Source organism: Lepisma saccharinum, unplaced genomic scaffold (assembly GCF_977018435.1).
Source record: "Lepisma saccharinum unplaced genomic scaffold, izLepSacc3.1 HAP1_SCAFFOLD_873, whole genome shotgun sequence".
Taxonomy (NCBI): Eukaryota; Metazoa; Arthropoda; class Insecta; order Zygentoma; family Lepismatidae; genus Lepisma; species Lepisma saccharinum.
In genome coordinates this window covers 60,584-71,882 of record NW_028143532.1, presented here as the reverse complement: position 1 = coordinate 71,882, position 11,299 = coordinate 60,584, and the positions used below count along the sequence as shown (strand labels likewise).

At 35.9% G+C, this 11,299-nt stretch overlaps 1 long non-coding RNA gene across 2 annotated transcripts; it reads left to right on the top strand.

The window, feature by feature from the left end:
* The first annotated feature begins 565 nt into the window (after positions 1 to 565).
* LOC145983406 (uncharacterized) lies at positions 566 to 10,589 on the top strand. Of its 2 annotated transcripts, none has more exons than XR_014441247.1 (3): positions 566 to 676; positions 3,571 to 3,711; positions 9,586 to 10,589. It is a non-coding gene; the product is annotated as an uncharacterized LOC145983406 (long non-coding RNA). The 2 variants fall into 2 exon arrangements; XR_014441246.1 differs by having other exon boundaries at positions 9,433 to 10,589.
* Positions 10,590 to 11,299: the final 710 nt, after the last annotated feature.

The following is an 11,299-nucleotide window of genomic DNA, read 5'->3' as shown; positions in this document are numbered from 1 at the left end:
ATATACCGTTTATTTTACCAATCCGATATATCGATAAATATCTGATAATTTAGTGCAAAATTGTGCCATTTTGTTGTATTTTTTATGGATAATCTCCATGCCCTACTTTCTAAAAAAGTAAATGTCTAAATATGCAAATTCTTTTGCACTGCAGTTACCTGGAAACTCACATTTATTAAGAAGGTCAATGAACCTTTCAGGTTCTTCAAGGACCATTTCTAATTTTATATTGGATCGATACAATATTGGTTATCGATATTGGTAAATTTTATATCGGTACTTTATCGGTATCGGACCAAAATTTCATATCTGCCCATCCCTAAAATATTGATACACCATCCTACTTTAGCTTTAATGAAAAATTTGTAACGAAAGTACTTGTGTATGTGTAAACTTGGCATTGTTCAACCTTAAGTAATCAGTGCCATCTATTATTGTTATTTGTAATTGCTTGCTCCTTGTGTTTCCCCTTAACATAGCCTGTATGATTTAATCAAGTTGTGATGGTGTTTTCTGTAAACACAGTGTTAAATATCGATTTTACTTTTAACTTTCCTCAGGTTATCCAGTTTCTGTGTCAGGAATGATTACAGTACCTGTACCTGCGTCTATGTACCAAACTGTTGTGGCAAATATACAACAAATACATTCACAAAGTGATGGGACCACAATGCAGGTAAGGATTATTTCATCTGCTGACAGCGAGAAAGGTACGTTGAAAATTATATGTTTGCAGTGAGTTTCTTTATGGATGAAATGTTTCTAATGGAAAGAGTTTGAAATAAGTGGACACAAAGAGTAGAAGTTAGAACTATATGTAGTTATTCATGAATATTTTACATGTAGCTCAGATAAGTAGTTAAACTTTTGAAACTGGAGTTTAGAAGGAATTGTTATACTTCGAGCTATTAAGCCCACTATTGGTGCATGGCATTCGTCCTACCGTCTCTCCTGTCAAATTATTGTAAGTAGGCTGCGTATTGGACACAGCCATCTCACACATAGCCACTTGCTGTAAGGGCGGGACCCTCCAGTAAAGTCTTTTTGAGTGTTTGACATATTCTTATTGAATGTGCTGTTTTAGCTTTCCTCAGGCAGACTTTTAATCTTCCCAGCTGTTTGTCATCCCTGTTGGGCAATTTTGTAAATGTTTTCAGCATTTTGAGATGAGCAGGTCTCTTCCTTCCACTGTCTGTGAGGAAGTTTTTAGTGTATTTTTATTTTACCCATTTGTCCCGTGCAGGTCCTTTTACAACCTTGCAATTTTAACTTTTCCCAGGGGACGTTTTACATCCCTTTTTTTAAAATCTTATGAGAATTATATTAAGGGGCTATTTCCCCACATACAATGAAGGGTTCAGAATGGTCATATGTCCCAAAGCACCCAACAATTTTAATAAATTAATTCATTCATACAAATTGAGAAGTAGTGAAAATTTGCAGCTGGTATGAACCTAGCTACCATCTGTGGCAGTTTCCCCCTCCATATAGGTCTGCCTTGCTATGTTAAGGGGCTTAGTAGCATAAACTATATATCCTCATGTCCATCTCTTTATGTCCCGTCATATCATTATTATTCATTACACAACTAAGGGTCATGTGGCATAATCAGTTCAAACTCTTGATGTGTTTGGGTTTGTATAGGTTGTGTATTGTTCTGTGTCTTGTCCATCTGTGTCCAAGTTTGTTTTGTAGTACAGTTTGTGCACAGAAAGGTTAATCGCGACTGGACCTACACTTTAAAGTGGGATCCGAACCACTGTGTTCTTCCACCGGGTATCGAGCTTGGGACTGCTTGATTATAAAGCAATGATATTAGCGGCATAGTTATAGAGATTTTTACATATGTTTTACTTTGTTGTTTACGCAGATTTCAGTTTTCATCTTTGGGTACTGATTTTAGTTTTTGTTGTGTTCAAAATATTTGTTATTTTAATTCACTGTTTCTTAAATTATTGTGTTTCTGCTAAGGGGTTATGTCTTGTATTAAGAGAAGGGTGCAAATAGCCTAGGTGTTGATGCACTCATTATAGTGAGTACTCACTATTGTAAGTACCTTTAAGTATCTACATTTTATTGTATACTAACTTATTCAACGTGAGTAAGTCACACGAGCACTAAATATGAACTCATTATAATTTTAAAAAGCAAGCTGTGGCAAAGTGGTTTGTCATCTGTGGTAAAACAATGATGTTTCATTGTGTTTGTCTATTCATTTGTTTTGCCAACCTTCATAGCAGAGTGGTTAGGACAATGCCCTGCGACACCAGGTTTAGATCCCAGCCTGCGAATGGGTGTTCTTTGCGAGTGTCCTTTCATCAATTTCACCATAACGTCACTCATCCCTATATTTGCAAAAATGACAGAAAAGCAAAGTAAAAACAATCAATCAAACCTTCATATGTTTTATCAATTTACCACACACTCCCTACCAATGTAATAACCAAAAATATAAATCGAAAGTAGTGTAGTCTCTACCCATTCTGAAGAAGTTATGAAGTAGTAGTTCTAAGTTATGAAGCTTAACTTTGGCTTAACAGCAATTTCAGTCTCTTGGATACTCCTTAAATGTCATGTCAATCTATACCAATCACACAAACAACTTTTTATTGCAAGCCAGGTCACAAAAATGACCTGTGGTGAAAGGGGTGACCTTTTGAGAAGACAACCAAAAGTCAACCTTACTTGCATGCTGGTAACATCAGTGTTGCCACCTGCATGCTGGTAACATCAGTCTTGCAGGCCAACAAAACTGTGGTATCTGGACTCTCAGCAAGCTTAATCCTCTGTGGGCTTTGTATTGTGTGCTGTCCATGTTTGCTTGTGATTGTCCTTTTCATCATTTCATCTTATCACCATTCATCCTCGTCTTTGCGATTAGCCCAAAGTTGCATAAAAGTGAAGCAAAATAAATCAATCAAGCAAGGAAAAAGACCATTTCTTTTGGTACTTGATACCCACCCTACAGTTTAATATGGGATTATACTTAAAAGATCTTAATTACAAAATGTTACTTGTATTGTACTACATATGACTTGTAGATACATGAAGGATAATGGTATCTATCACCAATTTACATGCCATGAAATATACATGTCAACATTCAGGATTGGAATTAAGAACATATATCTTGCATACTCCTACCGAAGATGTAAGCATGCATATGCTTATGTCTGTTTACTATGCACAGACTACTCAACTCGCTCACTTGTCACCAAATATTCAGAGTTTAAATCCTAGCATGGGCATGAATTTTCATTGTCGAAAAGATTCTCTCGGGCTATCGACCAGGTGAGTCACTTCTACTTCTACCCTGAAGATGAGAGTGACGTTAGCTCTCGAAAGCATTTCCACAACTCACCTGATCGATAGCCCGAGATAATCTTTTCGTCATTCGTCGCCAGGAAAGCTTCAAGTCTTACTTCAATTTTCATTGTGTTTGTCATCATCTTTCTCCATTCCAGTTAATGGAAAAACGTAGAATAATAATGCAATAATCAAACAATTGTAAGTTAATGTTATGTAGAGCCTCTGAAATGTAATTTTGCATTGAATAATATTTTTTCCCAGGTTGTGACCCCAGTTGTACAAGTACCAAAGGTAGAACCTCAGAGCAGTTCCGATGGTGTTGAAACGATAACCGTAACGCCAGTCACTGTAGGAACAGCACATTCTGTGGTAGCAGTTGGACAAGAGGCTCAAGTTTTACAAGTAAGTTCAAGCTGCGTTTTCTTCAGCTACAAAGAAAGTGATAGAAGGAAAGGCTAAGAAGAGAACGCTGAAATTAAGTGCACATAAAATGTATGTACACAATGGGACCTCAATTAAACGTTTTCAAGGCAAGGCAAAAAAAAAAAAAAATAATGCAGGAAAATTTTGTAATAAATAATAGTTTTATTGGGACCATGTAATGGAAAAGTATAAAATTTGTGTTCCACTTTATCTTTCTTTCTTATCCTTGAAACAATTTCAAAAAATATCTAGAAATTCTGATTCATTTCATGGGTGAATAGGTGCTCCCTTTGTGAGCAGATTATTGCATCTTATTATTCATATGAAATGGAGAATGTGCTTGAAAAAATTTGAAGCAAATATGTAGGTCCTAAGTTTTATTCTTAAAATTCCTATCCTTGCATTCGAACCATGAAGCGTAATGTCTAATTCAGGAAAGCATACAATGTGGGAAGTCAAAATTGAGGTTCCACTGTATATGTGCGTACACATCAATGTTTGTGAGGGAATCCTAAAGAAACAGGAATCATTCTCTGGTGGGCAGGCACATTGAAGTACATGCTTCAGCCGCTAGATTCTGTTTGCTGTTTGGGAAAATGACCGGGAGAACAGTTGTAATGCTTGAAATGGCTTACAATGGCTCTGGGCAAGACACAAGTTTACGAGTGGTCTTCCCGCTTCAGGAATGGTGAATTGTCACTTGCAGATCAACCTCGATCAGGGCGACATGTCAAGCAGGGTGTCGACAGACCTGGAAAACTGGGAAAAGTCAGGGAATTTGAGAAGTAAAAAAAGTCAGGGAATTTTGTCTTTATTGACTTTTTTTATGCGATGGAATGAATGTGCCAGACATTTGCTTTGAAAGATGGTGTTATGTAGCGCTGCATGGGAACAGGAAAGAGCCTCTAAATATCACGTGGAAAATGCATTGAATTATCATTTTTCTTGTCAGTGTGGAAGTAGTAAGAGGACAGAACAGTCAACAGTTGTGGGGGGGGGGAGGGGTATTACCACTGTGTCACTGTCAGATAGTTGTTGGACTTCGTAGCATGGCATTTTTTTTAGACAGTCTGAAGGAACATGGAAACAAAAAGTGCGCTATGCAACCCTGTAATGTGTCGAATGTCTTGGTACAGCATTTGTCTGATGACCATTTAGGCTCCATTGATGCATACGATTTTTGTTTGATATCGCCATCTGACTAACGTTGAACTTTGACAAAATGTTCACTACAACGTGCGACAAAAATTGCATGCATGGCATTCTTATGGAATTGAATCTTGTTGGATGTCTTCGGACAGCAACATCTGACAAAAATTCCATGCATAAACAGAGCTTGTACGTCCGAGTTTGTCTGGTGTGGTACATTTTATTGAACAAACTTTATGACTCCTTATATGCATACGATTTTTGTCGAACGTAGTAGTTTGATACTTGTCATTCTGCGACATCTGACAAAAATCACATGCATTGCACTTTCATGAATCCAATGTTTCTTGGATGTTCCAGTATGATGTTTTTTGTCGTTTACGACGTTTGTCGGATGCAACATCCAACAAAAATGGAGCCTTAGTCTGCTGCACCACTGCAAATATGCTGCTGGAATTTTGTTACTCTTCTGGCTCACTTAATCTTATTCAATGTAGAAAAGCGTACGAAGGTTTTCTTTCATCATCCAGGCGTAATACTGGTTTTGCACAGCTTAACATTTGTTTACAATGACATGGAACTGTGATTCACGCCCCCCCCCCCCCTTTTTCGGTCCTGTCTGTTTAAACTCTTGGAATGTCCAATGTTATGAAATAAAATTATAATAATAAATACGTAAATATTTTAATATGATAATTACTCGAATCATTCGATCCTAAAAGCATATCACTTTCTTCAGTAATTGACGTTTCTCTGCCAGACCTGCTAAATTTTTAACTTTTCATCTACTGAATTATATGAGGGGCATCCAGAAAGTAAGTTCCAATTAGTAGGGACCTTGATTTTTCACAAACACGATAATAGTGAAAAATGTCAATTGCTGCGAAGTAGTGTTTCTGAATGTCCAGTGATGTGTGAACACATTTTGCACCTATTCGAAATAGTGAAATATCGAGAATTTGGCATAAAATGTGAATTGTTGGCATTTTTCGTGAATTTTAAAAATGTGCTCAAACAACGAAAAATACCTCGAAATCCAATGTTCTTGTCTTTTTAGGCTTATAGAAACAAAGTGTGCAATATTTGTGTATCTAGAACACAAGTTTTCCAACATTTTATCCAAGAGAAAACTATAATGCATGTTGTACGTGGAATAATTCCGACAGCCACATTCAATCAAATATTTCCTAGGATTTTCTCAACTTCTATCGGAACAGTTTGCACCACAGAGGAAAGTGGCGGCTGCATCATCAGTATTTGTCGCGTGAGAAGTGTTTTGAATCACCGAGCAAAGTGGTGCGATTTTGGTGGGGATAGAGTGCTCACTTACCGTCACAGGGGAGTCGTAACATTGGCATTTGTAGAGCGAGAAATAATGGAAAATAACTTCCTCAAAAATCGGTTTCAACATATCAAACTGGCACGAAAATACATACACCACATGACTTACAATTTAAAACAGTAGTTTAAAAACACCATGAAGGTATAATTTTAGGTAATTATATTTGCCACAAAATGCATGAAAATGAAAATGTGAATTTTGGGAAAAATAACACTGAATAGTAAAAATAAATAAATAAATGAAAAAAGAATAACACCAATTTGGAAGAAAAGTAACAAAAGATCAAGGTTCCTACCGGTTAGACATAAATAAAACAAGAATATCAGTAGTAATGAACTGTTCCAAAACGGCTGCATATGGGTGTTTTGCTTTGGAACTTGTTTTTCTGGATGCCCCTCGTACATAAACTTTCGTAAGCTGTTATCAACAGCGTGTTCCTGTTTTAATATTTGATTAGCTAAATCAGGCACCTTTACAATGCAGTAGTTTCCCCTTCCATAAATTGCTTGCATTTAATTTTTAATACATAGACCTATATACCCTTTTATACATAGGCCTATATACCCTTTTTGCCAGTAATAATGGTATAACTGCATGTTGGCAGTTTCACAGTACTTCACTTGGATATACTGTAAATGTTTGTACTGAAGAAGAAAGTCCCATTGATAATGTAAGGAAATATGACACTTTGTTTTGTATGATTCAATTGTTTCACTTGTGTGCAAGGGTTAAGTTGTTTGCTTTACATAGAAAAGAGAAGTAGGTTTGTGCATTGAAAAATTAGTCTTCACTCGTGGTTCTTGCAAGCAGAGGGTTCCAAACCTCAGTGGAAATATCAACATATAATAACGAGAAAGGCTAGAGATTGAAAAATTACAAAATTCCTTTTTCCATCAATCACTTCACTCTAATCTCATTTAGTCGTAACTTTAAAAATGATCAAATATTTTATTGAACATCTGGTTGCATATGACAGAATCTCATAATTCCTCCTAGCTCGTGAATAGTAATAATCTTTCAAATTCACTATTTTGCAGTTTGAATGCAAATCATAGAGAAATGAAGTCAATTTTATGGAATCTAATATAGGTACTTAATATACCTGAATCTGTATGATAGATATTCTTATTTCCATTTGCAAAAACATGAATTTAGTTTATAATTGTCAGGGAAAAATCTAAATTTTGTCCTTGAGAATCTGGAAATGTCAGGGAATTTCATTTCTGCTTATCTGTAGCCACCCTGGTCAAGACGATGCTGCTTTCCTTTTTTTTTTATGCAAACTGCATTGTTCACTTAGAATTTGTTCTTAATGGTCAACATGTTAACCAGCCATTTTACCTACAAGTTCTGTTTTAATGCGATGAGATGAAAACAATCAGAGTTGTGGCAAAGTGGGGAGGGGTGGCTTCAACACGACAACATGCCAGCACACAAAGCCTTGAGTGTGACACGATTTTTAACCAAAAAGAGCATGACCCAGCTTAGCCATAATGGCATCTCTTTGCAAGAGTTTCAGGACTGCTTCGAAAAGTGGGAAACAGGTTTAGACAGGCGCATTGCATCAAATGGACAGTACTTCGAAGGGGATTAAATTTGTAATACTTAAAAATAAATACCAAATATTTTATTACAAAATTCCAGTTTCTTTTGAGTCCCGCCACGTATATTTATTTTGTCTTGCATTACATTTTGGTTCTTGCTGGCTAATTTTGTGTCAAATGATTGCAATAGCAATGAGTCTTTTGTGTGTCTGTAGATGAACCAAACTCGCATGCAGGTAAAAATAACTTAAATTTCCAGGTACACATAGTATATTTGTGTTTTTGTTTTGCTCATGATTGTGTGTAATAACTAGGGCTGAGCTGCATCGGTATCTACCGATTGGTATCAGAAAGTATTGGTTCAGATTTAATCACCAAAACCGGCTGATTCTTTTTAGAATTCTAATATCGTGCAGGGTCCACAAAAATGTCACTTGACCCTTTAACAGAGTCTAATTATCGTACATAACAAATAAAAAGGAAGTAGGAATTACTCACTAGACACTTGAAAAACGACTCTCCTCTGTTTTGTCCACTATATGTAACTATTTTTAAATATTCAGAACATGTTTTAATGGTAGCAGTGAGGCAATAGTATCGGTTCAAAGTGGTACTGCCTAAGTTCTAGTTACTACCTTTAAAGCTAATATACTTCTTTGTCCACATGAATGTCAATTTCCACATAGGCAACTGTGTTACAATCATAATTCCACCAAGCACAGACTATGCAAGATGGTCTGGGATCACCAGATGTACACTAAATTCAGTTTGAGCTGCCTTTTGTTCCCTCACAGTCTACCATGTTATGATCAGTTTTTTTTTTGTTTTTTTTTTTTTTTGCAAGCTATGTATTGTCTGCCATTCTGGATGAGCCTACATGTAGGGAAAGTCAAGGCAGGTATGGATGGCTGGCTCCACCCACTTCTTTCTGTCTGTATCATTATGTCATTCATGATTACATGGATACAAGACTTGCAAGCTGTTCCACCTTTGATTCTGTAGTCTGGCCAAGGGGGGAAAAAAATCATTGTTCGATATAACTTTTTTCTGTAGCCAAACTCCGTAGCAGAGTAGTTAGCACAGCATTCTACAATGAAAGGGATCCCAAGTTCAAATCCAACCTGGGCATGGGTATTCTTTGCAAATGTTCCTTCATCACTTTCATTATATCGTCACTCATCCTCATCTTTTCGATTAGCCAAAAGTGGCAGAAAAGCAAAGTAAAATAAACCATATCAATCAATATCATGTCTCATTTCTGTTTAGATTTGCAATTCTTACTACATTTTCAAAAAGTACTATGAACTCGAACTGGAGCACATTAGGTACATGTTAGCAACATAGAACTTTGTGAACGGCACGCAGGATACTGCCTGATGCCACATTCAGTTCTCCACAATTGGACTATTTCAGTCTATAAATTGGTAATAATCAAAGCAAGAAATTCGACAAGATTCAGAGAGTTGAACTGGCCTCTGGTTGACTCATAGTTGAAACATGTTAGGTTATGTGGGAATTGATGTTGCTTCAAGATCATAAATTTAGGACTTCATCAGGAATCGAACTAAGCCCTTTTCAATTACATATAGAGATAATTTTAATGTAACATTAATTATCTCTCCAGTTAAATATGGGGTTAATAGCGATGAAAATATTTAATTGTAGGTCACGGCTGCACCTGCACCGTCTAGTGAAGGAACAGAACCACATACTCCAACTAGTTCTGAATGAGACTTTTAAAATTTATAATCTGTGTGTGTTTTCTGTTGATTGTATTTATGGTGTGTATCTGTGGGCTGCAGTACTGAAATATTACAGGCCAATGAAGATGAATGAAGAGGCGCGTCCGGGCAGGAAGTCAAACTCACCAAGCAGTAGTTGGTCCTCACTTTCAGTATGTCCCTGTGCCATGTGGATGTAGAGGTAAGAGCTGTGAAACAGCTCCGGATTCATTAATGACATAATTTCAGTGCCAAAAAAGTGTCAGCTGTCTCGTTTTGCTGCATAATTTGTGTACAATCGTGTAATTTGGCACAAGTATGCTGGATCTAAGTGCAGTGAAGTATGGTATTTAGAGTGATTGTTACCTTGTTTTTCTTTTTTTAATTTATATTTCTGCCAAAGTTTGTCTTATTGTGGAAAGTATGGACGGTATATTTGTGAATAGACTGCGAGTATTAGTTTAAAGAAAAAGAATCTGATTATTTGTTGGTTTTTATGGCACACTGAACAACCTTTTAAGAAAAGAAGAAAAGTATATTTATCAGGGTGGTGCAATCGTAGCAGCAGTTAGAATTAATGTGAATTGTGTATTTATATAATTTTTTGTTGGAACTTAAAAGGAAATGTAAATTGAGAAAAGTTTTTATTGTGGTAGGACTACATTTTGGTAACTGTGCGTTCAGTGTTATGAACTGTAAATGTTTTTAAAAAATCTTATTGGATTATGAATTTGCAACACTGAGAAAGTAATGGAATTTGTCATATGCAAATCTAGATTGATGTAACTGCATGTTTATTTTTGAATTTGTCTGTCTAGGCAATGTTATTTGCTGAATGATTCAGGTAGTGTGTATATCTGTAAATGGTGTTAACATTTATGTAAGTAATATTAGTGTCAGTTTATTTCCCAATAGTAGCATAATTGTTACTAGCAGGACAATTTGTGCTGTTGTAACCAAAGCAAGAAAAGGAATCCCTTTATACCTGCACTTCTCATTTGTTGTTAAGCTCCAAGAGTGTTGTCATGTTTCAACAGAACCAGACTGTCTGTCATTGTTCATGGAAAAGAAAAATATTTGTACACTAAAAGCAAGTCAACAGTTGAAGATTTGTTTTTCTTTACTGTTTACCTTGATCAGCAAAAAATAGAGGTGTACAGTATTGGCCAAATTATTGGACTCATTAGTTGAAAAAATGAAACCCAGATAAACTCACTTTATGTAGAGAAATTTTACAGATTTAATGCTTTGTGATACACATTGCATTGTTATACACACTGCAAGTACTGGTCGTATGACCACCTTTGCTTTGGCTCTTTTCGAGCCCATTTTAATCACTGCTTCTGAACAATTCCTTGATCACTATTATTTCTAAACTTCAAACCAAGTGGTTTATGAAATTACATGTTTCTCTGGAGATACAAATAAAGAACACCCTTACAACAATCAGAATTAATATTATTTCCTTTGTTATAACCAAACAAATAGTATAAATACTTTTCAGAAAGTGTTATGTAAAATGTCAATAGTAATATGTATTTGACAAGGGTTTGTTGTAAGAGCAGTCTGTGAGGTCGAAACACATCCGCTCAATAAAGGTGATTCTATTCTATAAATAACATAGTAAACAAGTACATATTGTTCCAGGCATTTTTGCGAATGTGCAAAGAATCGTGCTCTCACCTATTCTTGGGACACAGTAAAAGAAAGAATTGTGGGAAACAAGATTATATCAAAGCAGACAAATAGTTTAATCCCATAAAAAGTTATAACAATCTTCAAATTTATTTAGTTAGAACACACTCAAAACA